The sequence below is a fragment of the Myotis lucifugus genome, unplaced genomic scaffold (assembly GCF_000147115.1).
Source record: "Myotis lucifugus unplaced genomic scaffold, Myoluc2.0 scaffold_0, whole genome shotgun sequence".
Classification (NCBI taxonomy): Eukaryota; Metazoa; Chordata; class Mammalia; order Chiroptera; family Vespertilionidae; genus Myotis; species Myotis lucifugus.
Genome location: NW_005871048.1, coordinates 7317530 through 7341247, shown reverse-complemented (window position 1 = coordinate 7341247; position 23718 = coordinate 7317530).

The window sequence follows — 23718 nt, the reverse complement described above, 5'->3', positions numbered from 1 at the left end:
TTTTTAACTGTAAAATCCTATCTAATAAAGAGGGAATATGCTAATTGACTGTCCCACCCTCAAAGATGGCGGTGCCGACATCCACAAGATGGCAGCACCCAGTCCCCTCAGCCCCGCTGGGGTGGCAGGTGCACAGCAAGGCCAGGCCTGCCCCCAGATGGGCCCTGCCACTCTGCGTGCCTGCCTCCAGGGTGCCTGCCTCCAGGATCCCTCAGCCCCCCAGCCGCCCAGGGCCGGCCCAAGGCACAGGCAAGCCTCGGATGGCGGCTGCCTAGCCGCCCAGGGCTGCCCAAAGCCCAGGTAACCAGGACCAGCCAAGGCTTGTGCTGCCAGCAGTGGCAGCAGCAAAGGTGTGATGGGGCATCACCTTCCCCTGATCGTCGGGTTGCCTCCTGCCCCTGAGGGCTCCTGGACTGTGAGAGGGGGCAGGCCAGGCTGAGGGACTCCCCCTCCAGTGCATGAATTTTCATGCACCAGGCCTCTAGTATAAATATAAAAACTATAAAGGTAGCTTGGCATATCTCATTTAGTAAATGATACAACAGGCAGACAAGAAGAATTTTGAGTCCTCACCTTGAGAATAGGGGTTGACATTGGAACAATTTACTCCTCTAAATAAGAATTTTGTAATGAGTATTTATATGATCTTAATACATTAAACAGACACCAGGGCTAGGTCTATCTCTCCAATAACTTTCCAATGTCTTATGTACACTGCTACAACCCAAAATAAATCAAAGGTCCTAAATATGCTCAATGTTTTTAAAAAGAATATTCCTCTAGATTAAATATACTTATGTAAATATAGGTAATCTTATTTTGCTAACCAGAGAGATAATCTTTTTCCAGTATTTCCCCATGCATGACAGAGGTAAAAGCAGTCTGATAAGCCAATGGGAACAACAATTTATCAGAGGAAACTCTCAAACTCACAGCAGTATTTCTCCTTGGTTAATAATGCATGTATATGAAGTTGCACAGTGTATGGAGAAAGAGAAGCAATATTTGACCTACTTTTGAGAACTTACTAGTGCTGGTAGTGTGTGAGAAAACAAGCGCTCTCAACACTGTTAAGAATACAACCTCCTTGGAGGAAATGTGACTATGTCAAACACTTTTTGGTAAATGCATTCCTATTTGCTTATATCCAGTCCTCTTTCTTATAGGAAAAGTATTCCTCATTACCCCTCCCCCCCTTTGAAGCCAGTAATGGTTATGTCACTTTCTTTGGACAATTAAATATGAGCAAAAATGATATGCATCACTTCTGGGCTTTAAGAGTAAATGTAAGCTATAACTAAATCTCATTCTGAAGTTATGTTGTATTAAAGTCTCAATGAATAATGGAAGTATCAATACTTCATCAGTGAATAATGAAGTATCATGTCATTGCTTTTAGAAGAATACAGGATTAGTCACAACATTGTCATCAACCTAACAATATAACTGATAATACTTATTTTATGTATTTCTGGTTAAAGATACTTATTGAATATATATTTCTTACAAATAATTAAAGGCAGTATTCATTACAAAAAAAAAACAAAAAACAAAACCTCTATCCACAACAGGCTTAGCAGTTTCCCTATCCTGGGTAGCACGAATGTAGATTTCTTTGGTTTTCAGCCCCACAACAATATTAACCACTATTCTATTTTTTATCAGTCAATATCTCATGAGTCCACAAATTTAACCATTTTCCATCTTTTCTAAAGCTTTAGATATAGCTGGCATTTTTATACGATAGCTGTTACTTTTGTACTTTCTGGAGAAGCTTCAAGTACATGTTGACAAATTTTCTCTTCCTTTTTCTGGATACACTGTATTGTTGGTTCCTCAACATTGAACTCACAGCACTATAATTAATGCCTGAATAAAGCTTATCTAGCAGATGTTATTTTCTCTGTAAGGCACATCACAGCTTTCTTGGGCTTAGGAACATTAGAAAGCATTTCAATACTATGCTTAGGGCCATTATGAAGAAAAAAATCACTAACAAAAAAACAGACAAAATGCAAAAACAGTGTCACTAAGTAGGTCACAAAAAAACACTGCTGATAATATGAAAGCTGAAGCAAGAAGGCAGAGCATTACCTTGTCTGAACTCAGCTGGGAATGTGCATGTTGGGCAACTGCAATTCTTCACCATTCTGTGCATATCTGTGAATGACCACAATAGCTCTGTTAGTGTTGGCTGGGGGCGGGGGGGCGGGGGGGTTACAAACAAAATTTAGTAAGTGGACAAATTTGCAAATACAGAATCTGAAAATGATAATAGACTCCATAGCTTAATCTTAACCAGCGATGGTCCAGGTACTGGCTGCTCCATTACTCTGGGCTGTGCAGAAACCTCAACTGACCATGGCTGAACATATAGCATGAATTGGAAATAAAGTTTTTTAAGTTTTATGTCTCTTAAAATTTGGGATTCTTGGTCACCTCAATGTAGCCTACCCTACTCTGACTTAAACACTACTTGCCCAGTCGGTGTGGCTCAGTGGTTGAGTGTTGACCCATAAACCAGGAGGTCACGGTTCTATTCCCCATCAGAGGCAGCCAATCAATGATTCTTTCTCTTCAATAATGTTTCTATCTCTCTCTCCCTCTCTCTTCCTCTCTGAAATCAATAGTAAAAACAACAAAAACACATATACAAACACTGCTTGACTTAGAAATTCCACTGCAAAATTTAGCTAACAAATATACTCACAGATCTGAATAAAGATATGAAGAATGAAGAATATTTATAGAAGGATACATGAGAAACCACTACCTCTGATCATCTCTGATATCAAGATTAGGAAAGTAAGGTGGCACTTCATTTTCACTTAATAATTTTAAATTTCTTAAAAATTGCAAACATTGTTTTGTGAATAAAAGACAAAAAATTAAAAATTAGAAAAAAAACAAATAGAAATAATGTTTTTTAAAATAAACCTTCATATTTTATCTGAAATTATGGAAGCATCAGCTATCCTAGACCAAAAATTTCTAGAAGGCTTAGATTGTTATCTTTATGGATTATTTTACCCTAAGGGACAGATTATTTCATTACATGTGTGAAAGATGAATTTGAGCTATTTTCAATCAATTTTAATCACTCTAAATTGTTATTTATTTCATTCTCCTTTCTGAGACCCAAAAGTACCAATAGGGGAGTATGGTGGCAGAACAGTAGAGAAGCCAGCACAGCCCTGCTTCCCAGAGGAGTCAGGTTCATGGTGAGCCCAGTCTGCTGTCATGCACCTATTTACCTAGACCGTGGTTGGCAAACTGCAGCTCGCTAGCCACATGCAGCTTTTTGGCCCCTTGAGTGTGGCTCTTCCTAAGCCTTAGGAGTACCCTAATTAAGTTAACAACAATGTACCTACCTATATAGTTTAAGTTTAAAAAATCTGGCTCTCAAAAGAAATTTCAATTGTTGTACTGTTGATATTTGGTTCTGTTGACTAATGAGTTTGCCGGCCACTGACCTAGAAGATCACTGGCACATGACTAAAAGTATCAGAGGATGCAATGATTGCCTTCTAGAAATAGTGACTCCATCTTTTGATGAATATGAGAATACTACTTGTTTGCAAAACAGTTTTTGGAATAAAAATGCATCTCATTTATAAATCTTTCCTTAGATATTTTATTATAGACTAGAGTCCTGGTGCCTGAAATTCGTGCACGTGTAAGGTCTCTAGACCTGGACGGCGATCAGGGCCAATCTGGGCCTTCCTTCCTTCCTTGGTTCCACACAGCCCCCTGGTGGTCAGCGCAAATCATAGCGAGCGGTCAAACTGCCAGTCAGTTGAACTCCCGATGGGACAATTTGCATATTAGCCTTTTATTATATAGGATATTCATTATATTGAAAAATTAAGGTGGCAACACTTATAGAAAACATTTTGAAAATAAAAACAATCTCCCAATAATTTCTCTACATGACACTCATTCAACAAATTTTTCTATCAGAATCATTATTTTCATTATATAAAGTGCCAGATTAATACCTTATTCTAACCATAAAATTATCTTGCTGTCTTGTCTACAAGTATACACAGATTTACTGAGTACAACGAGTGCACATATCTATTTTCTACATTATATTCTAGTCTAACTTGATTCTAAAAATATTGTCAAATGTTGCCCCAGCCAGGTGGCTCAGTTAGTTAGAGCACCGTCCCATACACCAAAAACGTTATGGATTCAAATACTGGTCAGGACACATACCTAGGCTGTGGGTTCAATTCCATCAAAAGGCAACCCATCTCTCTCTCTCTCTCTCTTCTCTCTCTCTCTCTCTCTCTCTCCCTTCCTTTCTGCCTAAAACTCAATTTTTTAAAAATTGTCAGATATTTTGTTGAACAACTTTCCTTATAGTTTACCTTGATAACATTCCTGTCACATTTTTAAATATATTATCTTCAAATCAGATTTATGTTTATTTATATAAGAAAAATAGTTGTATAAAATCAATTTATGCATACTTGTATAATGAGACTGTTTAAAAAATAGCTTACTTTCAGGAAAATATGCTTTTATAGAGAAATATTTTGTGCTTTATAGATGTGTATTTTATATGTATGTATATAGAGAATGATTTTGTAAATAAAAACACATATATATGTGTGTATATATATAAAATCTATACACATAGTTAATCTATATGGTGACAATAGTCAATAAAAATATGCAAAATTATTTCTTTTTTACATTATATATAAAAAATTAGTTTCTTAGCACTATAGTTAAGAAACCTTGAGGAAATAGCTCCTATGTTTACATGTATAAATTGATTTGAAAAGTCAGTTTAGTTGTTTGGTTTGTTGCACACATCATTCTTGAATTGCTAATGACAATTGTGCCCTCTGACACAGGGATGTTCTGGCATACAAACCAAACTCAATGACAATGAGTACAACTCCATCAAAGAATAAAATCTTGTGGTTTACTATGAGCATAAAACCATCATTATTCATATAAATTGTCATTATGTTCATAGAAAGTGCCAGTCTAATACCTTATTCTAACCATAAAATTATCATTTTCAGATTATTTCCCATTTACCCTGTTCAATTATGAAGATTCATTTCTGCCACAGGAGAAGGAAGGTAACAAATGACTAAGAAATAGGAAATACGTTTCCAATTTGCTTAAGTATATATAGTACTCAAAAACTAATCCTCATAAGGCATTGGAAGAAGCAGGAAATTTAATCCCTATTTGAATTTGTATTAGGTAAATTGCCTTCAGTTGAAAGTATTAGAAAACAAGTCATTTTGTGGCTCAGGTAACTGAAAAATTAAAGATTCAGTTGCCCAATAATGTTAATAAGCTCCCAATTTCATTCTGACACTCCATTCTTTTTCACAATATGAATCTTATCCAAATCTGCACATCCTTCTGCTCTCAGATCAGTTACTGGCTTCCACCAGAGCTACAGGCTTCTTTATCTATAATACGGGAAAGCAGAAATATGTTCTCTTTCTGCAACCACCACACAGAATCTTGGACTTTCTTTTTCCTCAAACCATCTAGTTCCCTTATCAATATATAAATGTGGGGATCATGGGTATGTGATCCCAGATATGGTTAGGTGTTTGAATAGAATTAATCCCAACCATATCACATGGATGGAAAATCTTTAGATTTGATTAGGAAAAAAGAAGTAAACAGTTTCCAGGGAAATAAACACAATTATCTTTGTGTTTTGTAAATATTTCTTTGAAGCAAATAAATCCGTTCTAAAGTGTCTACTTTCTTCTCCCTAAAAATTTCTTTTACAGAAGGGAATACAAAATTACATTGTCTTATCTTTTTATTATCTACACATATTTAAAGATCATGGAAAGAGGTGGCATAATTAATCTTATTATTTAATTCATTTACTTATCCACACATTTAATTAATTTTTATTGAAAGCATATTAGGTTTCAGACACTATTCTAGGCTCTGGGAATAGAATAGTGGGCAGGATTAGATACCTCTCCTCTCCAGGAGCTGACATCCAAGAATAGGTTACCAATGAGAAGACAATGAACAGGTAGGCTAATAATTTCAGAAAATGAAAAGAAAATTAGAATAATGAAAAAGGGAATGATGTGTGAGGGGGAAGGTAATGACTAAGCCCTGATGTTCAGGAAATACCTCTGAGAAGGTGGCATGAAATCTAAAGGCTGAAGAAGAATGCAGCCAGTGAAGTGTGTTAGGAAAGAACATTCTGCTTGCAGAGGGATTCATTCGTGTAGAAGTACAGAAATAAGAATGGATAAATACAGAAATAAGCTTGATGTGTTGGATAGACAGAAAGATTTCCAGCATGGCTGGAGGAGAATGGTGGCAGTTACAGAACAGACCATGGCCCAGTTGAACAAAGTCTTACAAAGCATAGTAAGTTGTCTGTATTTTATTCTAATTGAGTAAGAATAACATGCTTATTCTGGCTACCCAGTATTTGACCCCCCACCTTTATATGCAGAGAGTTTTCCCATCTTATGAACCTTGGTGGGAAGAAAAGCTTACACTTTGCACTCTAGAAACTGAAAGTTTCCCAGGGTCCATTGAAGCTATTGAAGAGTCATAGGAAATACAATAAGCTGTCTTAGGTGATGACAGTGGGAGCAAAGTTGATGGCAGTAGAGAAACTCCTGCAGTAAGAATGTCAATCACTGGCAGCAAAGGCATGAGAAGGTCCTCACTGAACCAGTTCTGCAGTGTGACTGCGATGTGTCCCCTGGCTGTATAATCCTGAACCTGGTTCTCCTAATTCCCCCAGAAATTCTTTAAATTACCTGTTTTCTATTAAATGATTTTTCACTTAAATTAGTAAATAAGTTACTTATATCATTGCATAACACATTATCTCCCACTTTACTAAATTAAAACCTCAATAAGCATTTATTATCTCACATGGTTCTGTGGATCATGAATTGGAGAATATCTTAACAGGGTGGTTCAGGTTCAGAGTTTTTTTGTGAGGTTGTAGTCATGATGTTGACCAGGAATTTACCCATTTGAAGGCTTTACAGAGGCCGGAAGATCTCCTGCCAACATGCCTCATTTCCATGGCTGTTATTGGGAGGTCTAAAGTCCCTGCAGGCTGTTGGCAAGAGGCCTATATTCTTTACCATGCAGGGCTGTCCATGGGGCTTCAATATCCTCATGACATGGCAGTTGGCTTTCTCTAGACCAGTGGTTCTCAACCTTCTGGCCCTTTAAATACAGTTCCTCATGTTGTGACCCAAGCATAAAATTATTTTCGTTGCTACTTCATGACTGTAATGTTGCTACTGTTATGAATCGTAATGTAAATATCTGATATGCAGGATGGTCTTAGGCGACCCCTGTGAAAGGGTCGTTCGACCGCCAAAGGGGTTGCGACCCACAGGTTGAGAACCGCTGCTCTAGAGAAAGGGATCTAAGAAAAGCAAGATGGACACTGAAAGTCTTGTATGATCAGTCCTCAGAAGTCATATTTCATCATTCCAGGTTACCCTGTATGGGAGTCAACTGCACCAGACACTGAGTATCAGGTTGCTGGGGATAAGTGAGGACCATCTTGAAGACTGGCTGCCAGAGTTAGTAAGAACTGGTTTCTACTATTTGCAAATAAGGACCCTGACTTTGAAAGCCATTGGATGGTTTTAAGCAAAGCTCTGTTTAATGGTTTTAAGAGATTATTTCAATCACTATAGAGAATGAAATATTGAGACAAAAGTGAAATAAGAGGCTTTTTCTAAATTTCAGGAGAGAAATAAATGATGTTACCATGGTAGAAGTAAAATAGTGATTTTGTTAAGATTCAAGTCACACTTGTAAAGATGAGCCACAAAATGTACTATTGGGTAGAGTATTTCAGGGGAATCTATAAAGTAAGAATGTCTCCAAAATTTCAGACTTAACAACAGGGTGTATATAAAAGCCATTTACGGAGATAGAAACATGAGGTAGAGGAATAGATTTATAGAGGAAAACTAAAAATTTGTCTTAAACGTAACCTCGATACAACGTTTATTAGACACTCAAGTGGAGATATAGCTTAGATTGTTAAATATATGAGTGTGGAGTTCAGTGCAGAGGATCAAAGCCACAGATATAAATTTACTGTCTTTAGGAAACAGATGTTATTTAAAGGCACTTTCTCCATTGATTTAGTAGAACCATAACTGTAGAATGCAACTCAGATTTGAATTACATGAATATTACATGAATACTAAATTGCAATTTCATTGCTGAAATAAAGCAAGTTTGTCATTTCCATGAGCTTCTGTAATTCTTTCTTTTAAAAAAGTAAATGGAAAATATGTGTTCACTAAGAAGAGGAAGATAACAGAATACAATATCCTTAGAATCAACTTATTATTAATCATTAATACAATATTTGAAGCTTCAATATGGTTAAACTGGACACAAAAATGTGGTTTCAAATTTCTTTAGTTATAAGTCAGTTCAGCCTGCTTAAAAACTTGAAGAGTACAAGGATATTAATTTCTTTGAAGAGCATATTGTATAGCAGAGAAGAATCACTACTTGATATTATAAATGACTTAATAAGCAAGGTAATTGAAAAATCATTTCTGTGAATCGGGCCCTCAGAGAGTTTTTCCATGAGAATGGAATGACTAACCAATGACTCCTCATCACTCGCTCTACCGCTCACTAGAGTAAATAGATGCTGAATTGAGTTAGATAATAGATCATTGTGAAGGTACATCCCAAAACATAGTTTATTAATCCAAGTCAGGTATTTACTTAGAAATATGTGTGTTATTGGAAGTGTTTTACGGCTGAACATCTGTCTCCTGTCTTCCTGACTAGCATCTTATTTTCTAAAATTCCAGTTAGGTCATCACTTTATTGATTCATTGTTATTAAAGAGGCCCTATCTGCTCTATACCTTTACATCTCCAATTCTTGTTCAACTGGCATAACAATAATGGCATCTTTGATTATTATCACTATAATAAGAACTTAAAATAAAAATAAATGTTCTATCAAACCAAAACAACAGTCACACTACTGATGCATGGTCAATGACTACTGAAAATTCAGTGACTTTCTTTATCATTGGAATTTTCATTCCAAATATAAAATAGAAAAACTCATTTCACAAGTTTAAAAAACCACCTTTCTTCATTACCTGATTGGGTGTGTTTTACATATTCACTATTCAGTTCATATAGATTAATCACCAACATTTCTTCAGCTAATACTCAAAATGTATAAAACTGCATTTGTTATCTTCCTCAGTCAACTAACCCCCAAGGCAAATCAGTTTGTCAGTATTATTTTTAATCACCCAGGCTTGAAATTTTGAAATTGTTCTTGACTTACTCTCTCTTTAACTCCAAACACTTAGTCAATAAGTAAGATTTTTGATATTAAAAAATTAAGCATCTATTGTATACTGTGTATTTAGGATTCAAAGATGAATAGTACAATACTTAAACATGTCAGGAACTCACAACATTTGTATTTATTCCTTCGATATTTCTACTGCTACTAAATCAATCTTAGCTAACTTTCTTGACTCTACTCTCTCATACCAAATTTATCCTAAACTTTGATGCCAGATTAATCTCAGGAAAAAAATGCTTTGCATATGTTATACTCTTTCTCAAAAAAATTAATCATTCCACTTATTCTGTATAATTATGTTATATATTTTTAGTGGGTATTCAAGACACTCAACAGTATGTTCCCCATCTTACTTTAAAGATCTCCATCCACTCCTCTGAACCTTCTGTTCCATCTAAACTAATCTACACACTACTCCTACACAAGCCATACATATTCCTACTACCAAGCCTTAGTTCATCCCATCCCTTGCCTGGGAAGTACACTTCTCTGCACTAAATGTATCTAAGAATAAGACAAGTTGAAAGATATAGAATTTTTATACAACTTTAGAGGTACCTTTTTAAAAAAGAGGATTAGATACTTATTGAATAAAACTATATATAAATTTTAAGTATATGTTCTATTTTTCCAGTTAGATTGTACATACCTTGAGCTTCCTGATTTTGAGGTATGTACAATCTAACTGGGGAAATCAAATGTATACATGAAAGTCAAATAAATGTATTTCTAAAAACCTCTTTCCACTGTAATAACATGTAGAGGTAGAACTTAAATACTTACTACGTAGATATTCTTTAATATTTTATTCTATAGATCATTTTATATTATTTTTATTTGGATAAATGAAGCCTTTATATTTTATTGAGCTTTCTTAGAGTTAATTATACAGTATTAATTTATTATGGTGACTCAGAGTCCTTATCAATATTCCACTAGTACACATAGAATTATAGAGCCTGGGACTTGAAGGGCCTTGATAATTATTCAAATAAAAAAAGAAACTGAACTTCAGAGTGTGTCTGAAAGGTATATAGTTAATAACTGAAACCATAATGTGTGGATCTCATCTCATCTGTCCAGGGCTTTTGTCAGCAACATCCAGAATGTAAGGTGCCAATCACACAGGTACATTGCAGGAAGTAAAATTAAACAAAATTAATCCATAACTTTCTTCATAAGGCATATGCAGTGCCCCACCAATTTAAATGATGTAAAGATGATGCATATATTTTAAGAAATTAGTATTGATTATTAGAATTTTAGAGTTGATTTATTTGGATGGTGAAGAGAAGCCCCTGGTCCATGATATCCTCATCTCATTATTTTTTACACTGTTATAACACTTTAATTGTTAATCCTAAAGAAAATTTTAAATAGACAAAAATTAGTTTCTAAATTTTGCCAAACAACAGTTTTATATGGACTAATAATAACAGCAATAGCAACAATAATAACATAAATTTGTAGAATGCTTACTATGTGGCAAATCTTTCTCAGAACTTTCTATAAATCGATTCACTAATTATACAAAATATCTATAAGGTGAATGCTGTTATCAAATCCACTTCACAGATGAGAAATGTGAAGCTTCAAGGTTAAAAAAAAAACTTACACAAGGGCACATAGCATCTTCTAACCCCAAATGTTTGCCTCCTCAGAATGTTAGTTTTATTTCTATGGGAGCAGTTGGCTTACTAGTAGAGCTCTAAAAATAGAGAACACAGGAGAACAGTTTACCATTCTTTAGTCCCCAAATCTTCAATAAAATGTTTCAAATCACCGGAGCTAATTGGCCTAAAATATTCTTTATAATAATAAGAGATAACAGGAGATATAAGATTCATACAACCTCTATTTTGGACAATTTATAATTTCAGTAACATAAAATATGCTAGTACTTTTCCCTGAATTTTTATTTAATAAATGGTGCCTTCTCATTTGCCTCTTTCATTAGCTGTTCTTCTGTCACCAGTTAAATTGTTATTCCTCAGGTTTTATTTTCCTGCTATGCTGTGATTCATCAAGTTTGAAGATAGACATTCAATCCACCAAATATTTTTCTCTTTGTACTACTTAATCTGATAAATAAAAACGATGCCAACACAATGAAAAAAATTCCAATCAGGAAATTGTTTGTGTTGCATATGAAAGGATTTGACAGAATTGATAGAGTGGACAATTCATAGCATGATTGACTATCCACCAGCTTTTAATTAAAAGAGAAAAGATGTAATAAATAGAATTGATAAATCTAAGTCAGTGTAGTCACATTTTGACAGTCTCCAAGGCAGCCTTAATTTTTTAAAGCTTGTTCATGATTTATGTTTTGAGAAAGTAGGAATTTCATTAAAAATAATTGAGTTCCATTGTGTTCCTGCACATGCAGAAATTTGATGATGGTTATCAGGCTCTTATTATGGGGTCTATTAGCATGCTAGAGATAGGATTCACCTAAGAATGCCTCAAATTATTTTTGTCCATCAACTGCCTATTGTCAATACATTGTGTAATATCTAACCTTCTTTATATCCTGTCTAAGGAAGTGCCCAGAAGGATCTCAAGAAGATGTACAATAAATTAACATATTTTTATCTTCAGTAATAATAATAACAGCAATATTTAGTATGTATTACATGCAAGGAACTGGCTACGCATTTGTCATTTAATCCTCGCTTAATCTTCATAGTAGCCCTATAAGACAAAGTGATATTTTTAATTCCATTTTAATAGAAAAAAAGACATAAGAAGTTAAGTTACCTAATAGGAAGTATTGGAACTCATGTTCTAACCAAATTGTCTGATTCTATAGTCCATGTTTTATCTATAGCCCCTGTCTCCTTCCTCCTGGCCTGCATCTATAGAAAGCAGACAAAACCCATCTGTGATCAGTTTTGAATTGGGTCACCATTGTGTACCCGACTGTGTATTCAATACTGAGAGGCCAAAGTAAGGACCCACGGAGAGATAAGATTTCTGTGTTGTGAGAAAAATAGAGAGCAGACTGGCAATGGGGAGTTTCTCCTAAAATTCCAAAGAGATAGTTCCAGATTTTCTGGCTTCCTTTTGGCCTCTTCATGCTGATAAATAGATAAAGATGGTAATCTGGGCTCCTGAGTCCCAATCTCATTTGGGGAGCCATAAGTACTTAAGGCGTCAAGAAGATGTCTCCATGAGTGTGTTTCCATGATCTCACGGAGGTGTGATCATTTCGAGAAGAATTTCTTCATTTGTAAAGAATTAAAATTTATCTTCTCAACAACTCTACTCAGAATTAAGATGCTACACTCCTATGGGAAACTCTTTCAAACCACTCTCCAGCTCAATCCCATTGTTCTTCCTATGACCCAACTGTCACTTGCTTTGGATCAGTTTATCCCTTTAGAGAGAAGAAGTAGAATTTACTGACATCATTCTAAAAGTAATCACCAAATAACTAGTTTAGACATAAATAGATTAGCATGTGCAAGTTGATTATATTAAAGCTATACCTCAAAAAGAGTAAATTTAAATAGAATTAAAATTGCTATTATGTTAGCCAAACACAAACAGAAATTGTAGTGTTGTGTATGTGTGTGGCTGTGGAAGTGTATTATTGAAGAGCTAACAAATGGTTTATTATCTATTTTAGAAAGCAATGAATTAAGTACAAATGAGCCCAGAAGGCTGACATTTGACAATGGTGCCAAAATCAAAAGCAAATACAAGAGAGTTCAATTAAAAATTTTAAGCCAAAAGATCATATTTCACTTATTCCTCTTATGGAGCATAATTATAGCTTTTTATTATGTAAAACTGTTGGTTCAATTTTATAATATAGAAAATTGCTTGGCACGATTCGCAAAATAAATTTACTATTTCTGTATTAAGTAGAAATTTAGTTTTAAAACACTCAAACTTGTACAAATTGTAATTGGTTGTCTGAAATGGGCTGGTGTCCTACAACCTCCCCACCCACCCCTCTGCACACAGCCCAATGCCACTGGTGCCCCATAAAAATGCCATCTGCCTCTGTCCTACAGCTCAAGGGATTTTCCAGTTGTCTGTTCCCCTTGTTTACTCTCACGCTAGTCTAATTTCCAGTCTCCCACTGTTGCAGCCTGTGCACAATATGACACTCTTTGAACTAACAGCACAGTTGGACTGTCTGCTGAGCTTTGGCATCAGCCTCCCTGGCCATGCCTCCAGGAATGCCTTGCTTCACACATTGCCCTGAGCAGGCAAGTCCCTCCCTACCCGCTAAGTTACCTGGTCTACATCCCAAGCCTGATTCACAGCTTCAAAGGAGGGAAATCAACTGTAATGAGAAAGTGTTGGTGCAATAAAAGTTGCAATTTCCCAACTTCTTTCTGAGATCTTAGAGAAAAGAACAGAAATAAGTGAGAAGTCAATTGAAGATTCAGAAGCATGATTTTTATAGCAAAATATTTAAAAGGACATAAAATCTCTGACCAAAACATCAACTGTAGCTTATAGCTTTTCACAAGTGTAGATCATATGATTGGCTGTTGGAAACATTCTTAAAGAAAAAAGTACCCATGTCCATTTACCTATACAGCGCACACAAAGGATTGTGCACACTGACATAAATGTGTACACTAGCTGTGTTAATGGTGAATGACCGGAAGCTCTTTTGTCACAAACTTTATCAACACCACATGAACACAAAACAAGCTACAAAATGGAGCCACTTAGAGCAAAGCTGTCCAACACAAATATGTGAGCCACATATGTAGTTTAAAATTTTCTAGTATCTATATTTTAAAATTAATAAGCATAACCAATGGACATAAGACACTGGGGGGTAGGGGAGGTCAGGGGATTGTCAAGGGCAGGGGGAAAAAAGGACACATATGTAATACCCTTTGTAATACTTTAAGCAATAAAACAATTAAAAAAAAAAGAAAGTGCTGCCAACAACCAGGTAACTGTGGTAAAAGGGAGCAACAATGGACTTGCAAACAGAAGACCTGGGTTAAAGTCCCAATTCTTCCACTTTGTCACATCAGTGATGTTACTTAGAGCCTTTTTAAACATTGGTTTCCTCATAGACAATATGGGATATTAAATCCATACCTCATGAGGATGGCATTAAAATTATGAATGAGAAGGTACGTGTTATAAAGCTCATAAACTGTAAAATGGCAACCAAAAAAAAAGGCAGAGGGGAAATTAAATACTATATTTTATTTGACTGAATATAGAAAGTATTGAGATGACATAAAATTGAGATAATTTATATTCTATTTTTTTAACAAAATTTTTGATCTCTTAAACTTACAGCATATGTCAATTTGGAGCCACATTTCAAGTTCTCAATAGTCACATTGGCTTGGACTACAATATTGACAACACAGCCTTAGAGGATGGATATTTGTTATCAGTTTCCTATTAAAAGAATAATTTTTGTAATGAGAAAATATTCTTAAAAGAAAATTAGATGCAAAGTTTATTAATATCCCACAATCATTAAAAAGATTTAATTTTCACCAAAAACAAGCCCTCGTTTTATATACTCAGTTATACAGCATCAACATGCAATCACAAGCTATAGTTTTAAATTCTTACTGTTGCCAGATAAAAATTTAAGCCCTCTCATTCTAGGCACCAATCGGGCTGGATTTTCCACATAAAGCTGTCCCAGGCCTCTCTATGGAAATACGGCTCTGGGATGGGTAAAGACAGGTTAATGGAATAATATATATGTCGTGAAAAAAATATATAAACACAAGGCCTAAGAATTAGTGTATCTTCAATTCTATTTGCAGTTTCAGGAATGACACAACATTTCCACAAATTCGTGTTTCCCTAATTAACTTTTTATGCTCTCTTCTCTCCTTATCTCTAAGTGACAACAAATTTAATGAGAATTGATTTCATCATAAGGGTTTTCTAAGTAGAAAAGCCCTATTTTTATAAAGGTTGTTTTAGAAAAATCTTGAAATCCATAGGTAAAAGTACTAGCATTTTTTTTATTAAAAAGCCAAAACTAATACCAAAATTTCCTCCTACAATTCATTAACATCAGTTATATATCCAGTTATTCCTTCATTCAACCAGCATCTTTCGAATAGACATTACATGCCTTATGTTGTACATAGAACAAAAATACAGGAAAGAACATCCCAGCTCCTGCCTAGAAGTTGACTTTCTATCAAAAGAGGGAAACTGTGCACTATCTATGCTCATAGTAGAAGTGTGCAAGGTGCTCTGAGAGAGGTATGCACAAGTTCTTTGCATAAGCATCAAGGCACTTAACCCCACTTCACTGGGCCAGTTTTCTCTGAAAGTAGTAACAGCTAAGCTGAGCCATGAGAAATGAAATAGATGTTTGAAGATCAAAGTATAGGAAGAGAGGGGGGGGAAAGTCTTCTTGAAAAAACTTGGGTTCAAATGAGAAAGTCTTTTATGGAACTTTAAAAAAGGTTGTCTGGTTAGCTTGGAAGTATGAGAAAAATGTGGCAAACAATGAAGCTGGGGAATTAAGTAAGTAGAAGCCAAATTTTGAAGAGTGTAGAAAAGCTGTTCCAAGGATGAGGAGCTACTGAAGAGATTTACATATAAGATGCAGTTTAACAGCTTGTGTTATAAAGTCATCTGGCTGCCCTATGGATAACACATGGCCAGGGAGCAATATTTGGAGTGAGAAAAACTCATAGAAAGAATGATACTTTAATAATTGGTGACTATCTTGACATTTTGTGATTAAAGGGAAGTAAAAGAATACGATAATGATTCCCAGGTTTCTTGCTCTGGCAATAAAAGGGTGGTAATACCATTTATTAAGGCAGGGGACATAATAAATGTTAAGCACCTACTCTGTACCAGGTATTGTACTTTTTTTAAAAAGAATAGTTTTTATTTATTTCAGAGGGAAGAAGGGAGAGGGAGAGAGAGCTAGAAACATCAATGAGAGAGAAACTTCTTCGATAGGCTGCCTCATGCATACCTCCTACTGGGGATGGAGCCTGCAACCCAGGCATGTACTCTGACCAAGAATCCAACCATGACCTCCTGTTTTATGGGTCGATGCTCACCACTGAGCAACACTGGCTGGGCTGTTTGCTTTTTCTAATTGCATTGTTTTCATAGCAAAAAATATAGTAGGACAGCCCTACCTGGTTTGGCTCAGTGGATAGAGCGTCGGCCTGAGGTCTCAGATTCAATTTCAGTCAAGGGCATGTACCTCAGTTACAGGCTCCTCCCCTGCCCCAGCCCTGGTCAGGGCTCGTGCAGGAGGCAACCAATTGATATGTTTCTCTCACATTGAAGTTTCTCTCTGTCTTTCCCTCTGTTTTTCACTCTCTCTAAAAATCAATGAAAAAAATATCCTTGGGTAAGGATTAATATATATATGGGGAACATTTAATGGATAATTCATTTTAGGAACAAGTAAGAGTAATCCTCTTTAGCTATGTATGAGCTGCCTATAAACTATAGGATTTAAAAAAAATTTAAAGCAGTAACAACACTTATTTTCATACTTGTCTCTATGAATTAAAGGTAACTATATTAAGACAATGTTTTTTGATAGTCATCATTACTTTTCAACAGTGACTTTTAATTTATACCAAAGTAGTTAGGGTAAGTATGCCATTTATAATAAACCTTTGTGAGTTGTCTTCTCAGCATCCAACTCCCCTTTCTTCTACCAACAAAACTTTGAATTCCATTAGAGAAGATGCCTCTGTTACATCCCAGGACAGGGGTACTGATCCAACTCCCTGCTTCAGGGGAAAGCTCTGTTTAATTTAAGCTAATCACATCTTTCCATTTTCCTGGCCACCGTGATTGATATTAAATGGCTTATTTCCCATTCTTGTACCAATCAGATTTGAAAAGACATTTCCTGGATTAAAAATTCTCCTCTTTCTTTATCAGGAGTACCAGAAGTGGATGTCTTTTTCTCTGTTGTTTCTAAATGTATAACTTACCTCGCATCTGGTGCTTCTGTAGCTAATTTTGGGGTCACAAAGAGTGAGTTAACTTGAGAATGAAAGGAATTCCAAGAAAGAAAAGCACAGAAATGTATTCTGGTCAGATCTTTGAACCCTAAATCAAACTATTCATGTTATTTTTTTCAATAGGATTGGGTCATATTTTCTAAAGAATCCTAACTGACACTAAGGAGCCTAGTAAATAGCAAAATTCAAATTGGAATAGTCCATTTTTTTTCAAAACTTATATCAAAGTCTTCTGAATCTTCTGTCTAAAAGACATGGCATCAAGGTAGTTTCTACCTTGTGACAACTCAACTCTTTTCCCTCCCGCTTTTGTTCTTTCTCAGTTTCCTCAGACATCACAACCTTTCTAAAGGGGGGACATCCCATCTATCCTATCTAATAATAGACAAACATGGTAATTGACCATACCTTCGCTACGCCTCCCATTGGCTAATCAGTGAGATATGCAAATTAACCACCAACAAAGATGGTGGTTAATTTGCATACATTGGTGCGAAGTGGAGGAACAAAGACTGAAGGCGGCTTCAGCCGGAGCAGCAAAGGCTTGAAGGCGGCTCCAGCCGGAGCAAAGGCCTGGGTCCCAGGTGCCGGAGGAAAACCAGTGCTGGCAGCCAGGGGAAGAGAAGGCATATTGCACAAATGTTTTCGTGCAACAGGCCTCTAGTATATATATATAAAACCCTAATATGCAAAAAGACCAAATGGCGGAACAACTGAACAACCAGCAACTATGACGTGCACTGACCATCAGGGGGTGCATGCAGAACATGGCGGGCATCAGCCACGGTGGGATGGTGGAGCAGGTGAGCAGGGGCACCATTCCAAGGCAGGGCACTGATTGCTGTCATCAGAGGGAACCTCTGGTGGTTACTGAAAATTCTTTGCTCCCACGCACCACAGTCCCACTTGGTGCTCGCACCTGCTGCCAGCACCAGAACCACTGCTCACACCTGCTGCCAGTGCCCGGTACCGGGCCCGATCGCTCAGCACCATCAGCAGGTGCAAGCGATGGCTGCCACCCCTGATCACCCCTCAGTGCTTATCCACCTCCCCCTGTTCCTGAGGGGCGATCAGGGCCAACAGCCACCTCTCGCACCTACTGATAGCGCTGGCCCCGCTTGCACCTGCTGACAGCATAGAGCGTTTGTGGCCAGCGCCAGCAGCGGGTGCAAGCGGGGCCAGTGCCATCAGCACATGGGAGCACTGGTGGCAGGAGCAGGGCTGCCGGCAGACAGGGGACCGGGGTGGGGCGCAGTGGGAGGGGCCAGGCAGGGGCACAGAGGATGGGCCGAGACCCGCCCCTCTGCCCACTGCAGCCTCATGGCCCACAGTTCCTTTCAAGGTGCATGAATTCATGCACTGGGCCCCTAGCAGTATAAAAGCACACCATTTAATTGTAAAACATATTTTTCATAATAACTCACAAAATAAGTGTGTTTAATATGTTACTAAATACCTTGAAGATTTCATAAAAGACAACCCTGAAATATCAGTGCAGATTCTCCTTTGTGTCTTGGTGCCTTTCTATCCTAATTGGGCGTTAGTATTGTGAAAGATTTGAAGCATTTCTTTGGTTGCTGGTACATGGACCTTAAGAATAAAAGTGCAGGTAATGTTTTTATACTAGGAAAAATTTTAAGTGTTGTATTCTTTAAATAGCATATACTTGAAACAGAAAGTTTTTAGATCACCCAACATAGTTATATCCTTTTGTCTTTTACTTTTTAAGTAAAACAAATATTACCAAAAAATAGCTTCACTGACTTGGACTGTTTATAAAGTTTTGGGGAATAACTATTACATATCCCTCCACCTTATCACTGAAGCGATACAAATATTTGTACATTGTCTTTTAGAGTTTGTCTATGCACACATTTTATGTAGTTATGTTCAAATTTAACATTCACTGCTTTGCTCTGTTTTTTCATTTAACATTTTAATGTAATTTTTCTATTTATATATCCTCCTATATAATAAAGAGCTAATATGCAAATGATTGTTATGCCCTCGTGCCAGAGCTGGGGGACCTGTGGCCGGATTGGAGGACCTGAGGCTGCATCCCCTGCCCCGGCACCGGGCCAGGAGACCCGAGGCCATGCCCCCCCACCCAGCGGGGCTTGATGGGGGACCTGAGGCTGCGCCCCCACCCGGCGCCAGGCTGGGGAACCTGAGGCTGCGCCCCTCACCCTGCGGGGCTTGTCGGGGGTGGGGCTGGCTGGGTCTGGGTCTCATGCGAATTCGAGGTGCGCACGAGTGGGCGGGGACTTGACTCTGGGTCCCACGGCGTGCTCCAGACTCTCACAGGAGGGAGATTTTCATATACATTTTACTAATTTTCTTTCATCTCTGACACTTCTGTTATAGAGAAAGGGCAAATAGCAATATTAAAATATTTCCTCTAATTAGTTCCCTTTTAATATGCATGAATTTTGTGCACCAGGCCACTAGTAGTTTAAATAATTATCATTTTCATGCTTTCATAACATTTCATTAAGTGAACAACAAGATGTATTTAGCCACATTTCCAGCTATTACCTTTTAGCAAAAACATATTTATCTGATTAATTCTCTGTAGAACATAATTTCAGATATTTAAAAAAAAATAGTTGGATGTAGAATTTTTTCTTTAGCGGAGCATTTACATTTGGCATCTATTGAAGAACACAGAGCCACCAAACTCTAAGGCCAATCACCTGGGTCAGATGTACCCACTCAGGAAGGCCCGTTCGCCTATTTCAATTTGAAATGCCAATTTCTCAGTTGAAGGCCAGGGATAGCTCTCTGCCTACCCTCTTTTAATTGACTGTGAGGAAACAGTACATTACCTATCAGTGTCCAGCTGCTTCCTACAGACTTGGCCTGAGCACACAAATATATACTGGGCCTGGCACTGGCTTTAATTTTTAAAGTATTACACAACTTATCCAAGCCTTCAAATTTACCAAATCTAAACTTTAGAATTTCTTAACTTCTATTTCACTTATCCAAAACTCTCATCTTTCATAGACATTTTCCAATTTATTTTTCACAAAGTCAAGCTTTCCTTTCCTACCAATTCTTTATATGAAATTGCTTAATTTTGGAGGCCATCCTCAGAAAAAAGAGTCAGAGACCTAGTTGGTAGTAAGGATTCCTGTCTTTGAAACCTCAAAGCGCTGGTATGAGAATAAAAGCACTACAGTACAAAGCACTTTATACATTTTTAAAATTTAATTATCAACAAATCTTAGGAGATAGGTATTATTACTACCTATCTCCTAAATTGAGTTTTTAAGGTTTATTAATAACTTACTCAAGATCACAGTATCTGTAAATGTTGAGACAGGATTGATGTTTTAATTAAACCTAACCTAAAAATCAACAAGGGTAACCCAAGAATTAAATAACAACATTACTCAGAGAAGATGAGAAAGTGAGAGTTTTTTCATTATATGAAAATAGACTAAATAATATATTTTCCACATACATTTCTGTGAAATTGAGTACACCTCCTCTTATTCTCCCACACACCCATGCCTAATAGGAAAACTTATAAGGGCATCTTTCCTAGATGAGCCTTCAGAATCTTCCTCAAGACAGTGGTCTAGGCAGCCGCCACCCATCATCTAGGGCAGAATAAACCATGAATCTATTGGCTTCCTAGGACACTGATGCAGGCCTAGTGACCACATATTCCCAAAAGGTAGCGGTGGTCTCGGTACTAAATGAAGATAGTGGGCTAATAATATCTTCTTCATAAAAACTGCTGAGAGGATTAAATGAGCTAAAACAAAGTTCCAGATAACTTAATAAATGTTTACTCCACAGTATTATGAGCCAGGTACTTTTCTGCATTCTTAGGATATACATCAGTAAACACAGCAGAGATAAATCCATCTCACTACCACCACCTTTCACAAAGCTTAAGGTGAACAAGAAGTATTCTCCAAATTCATTATCATTTATTCATATATTTATTCATCTAATGGTTTCAACAAACAGTATCCACTATGTACCTTTGAAAAATATTTTAAAAGAACAGATCTTTGTTTGAAGAATATTAAAGAATTCAAACCCTGTCTTCAGTAAACACTTTTACTCAAACAAGAGAGATAGGAATAAACACATTTACTATTAAAATTTGTGAAGCATTATAGTATAGGTAGATGTAAATAGCTACAAGCAATAGTGAGTCTTCCTAAAGACATGAAAATTGATTTAAAATGTAAATGTATCATGTATTTGGATTTAAAACACCTTAGTATATCTGAGTATTATTTTAAAAGCTAGTGTCCTTTCTCATTTACTTTTAACAAAAATTTCATCTTAATTATATTTGTTTGCTTTTAAAAAGAAAAATGCACCATTAATCCACACTGTACTTAAATATATGTACATTATATGCTAAGCATGTGTGGTAAGTGACTCAGTGGGGTCCAATTATCATATGTCCAACCCTATATTCTAAGAAAGAGCAGGTGGATCTGGGAATGCCTCACAGGTTTAATTAGTACAGTTCTGACCTTTTTAATAGTAGTAACATATAATCTTTTTTCCCTAAGGACTGGCCTGTTCATTATGTTTTCTGCCCGAAGCTAAAACACATTGATTTCTAATTACCAGTTTATAAAACTGCCAAATCATCTCTGTCAAATGACTGTTTTCAACCAAACAGCTTAAAAATCACACAAGTCCACTCAAGTAACGGAAGCATAAATTAAAATCTTCAGATTTCTGAGGATGCAGATGTGAAAGCCATATTCAGGATCGCAGGAGAGAACATGAGAACAAGGTCACAGGAGAGCTGTGGCTCTAAAATGACCAGCCACTGTAAGTAGCTGACATACACTGATCGGAAATTTTAGATTTTATTATGAATAAACAGTTCTCTGAAAAGTTTGAGTAGACTACTTATCTAAGAGTATTTTATGTAGAGTATGATAATTCTGCTAACTATATGACCTATCTGGGAACTTTAAAGACCTTGTGTGAGAATTCAGACATTTTCTACGTTAATATATTTAATGCTGGGTATATAAGTTAGAATTAAAATCACCTGAAAGTAATGGAGACCTAAAATAATATTGGTTAAAGACAGAATTTTATTTATTAATAGGTCAAAGGGAGAAGGTAGGTCTATTCCAAGAAGTCTTAAGGAACCAAGATCCCTTCCAGTTCTTTGCTCTACCATCTGTAGGACATAGTTCTCAAATTCACGGTTTAAAGGGGAAGTTAGAGCTCCAGGGATCGGATTTGTGTTAGAGGTGGGTTAAAAAAATTAAATAAAAGTAGGCCATTATGCATTAGGATTTTCAGAAGCTGCCACATATTTACATTTGATTGGCCAGATTTAGTCACATGCTCACTCCTGATTGCAATGAAAGTAGAAAAATATTCTTTCTATTCCGGCAGTCATCTGCTCCTGCTGAAACATGGACACCTTTTGACTAGGGGACAAGGGGGAAATGGCCACTAGTCTCTGCCACATCATTTGATTAATTTGGTGATTTAAAATACTTTGATAGTATAAAAATAAACTAAAGATGAATTATTTATAGACAACAATCTAAGAAGACAGTAGTATAAAATGGCCACATTGGGAAATAGCAAGGTAAAGAATTAAATCAACCTTTGTAATATTGGGAAGAAAGAAAAGAATACTAGTACATTCTCAGTATGAGAGTAGGAAGGAAAATAAAGGAATAGATAGATCTTTATCATTGGGAAGAACAAGCAGATAAAGAACAAAACTCAAACCCAATTCAAGAAGAAATCATTGAACAAAAAAGGTGTGACTAAGACTTTTAGTGCTCTAGAAATTATCCACACAGATAATTGAATAGGTTAAAATTTAATTCTTCAAAGTCATTTTAATATTTTTAAAAAGCATTACTTGAACTCTACTAAATTTAAAATGAAAACAGTGCTATAAGCTATAAAAGAACACAAATATATTTTTTTCGTTTAAAACAGTAAAATCCATTTCATATCAGACCTCAAAACCTCATGTGAAAGAAACATTTTCATTCAGTAATGTGAATATCCTACAATAAATAAGTAAATAATGGGAGAGAATGACATAATGAGTTACTTTGGGAAACAGTGTATTAAAGCTGGACCTTATAGGAAAATAAGGATATCAACTGGCAATGCAGAGACTTGAGCTGGAGAGAAAGAGGCGGGAATGCAGCAGAAGCCACTATGCAACTTTTAATTGGTTCAGGATAGAAAATATTCATTTGTGTAGAAATACTACGTACATTCCAGTCCACTCTAGATTACTAGGGAGAAGAAACGGATAGGAGTGGCTGGAGGGTATAGGGGACCCAGGTGGCCTTGGAGCGCAGGGGCAGCTGGGACAGCTGCTGGGCTGTGAGGCAGTGGCCTGGGCCGCAGGCTAACCTCAGGCCAGGGTGGGGAGGAAGGAGAA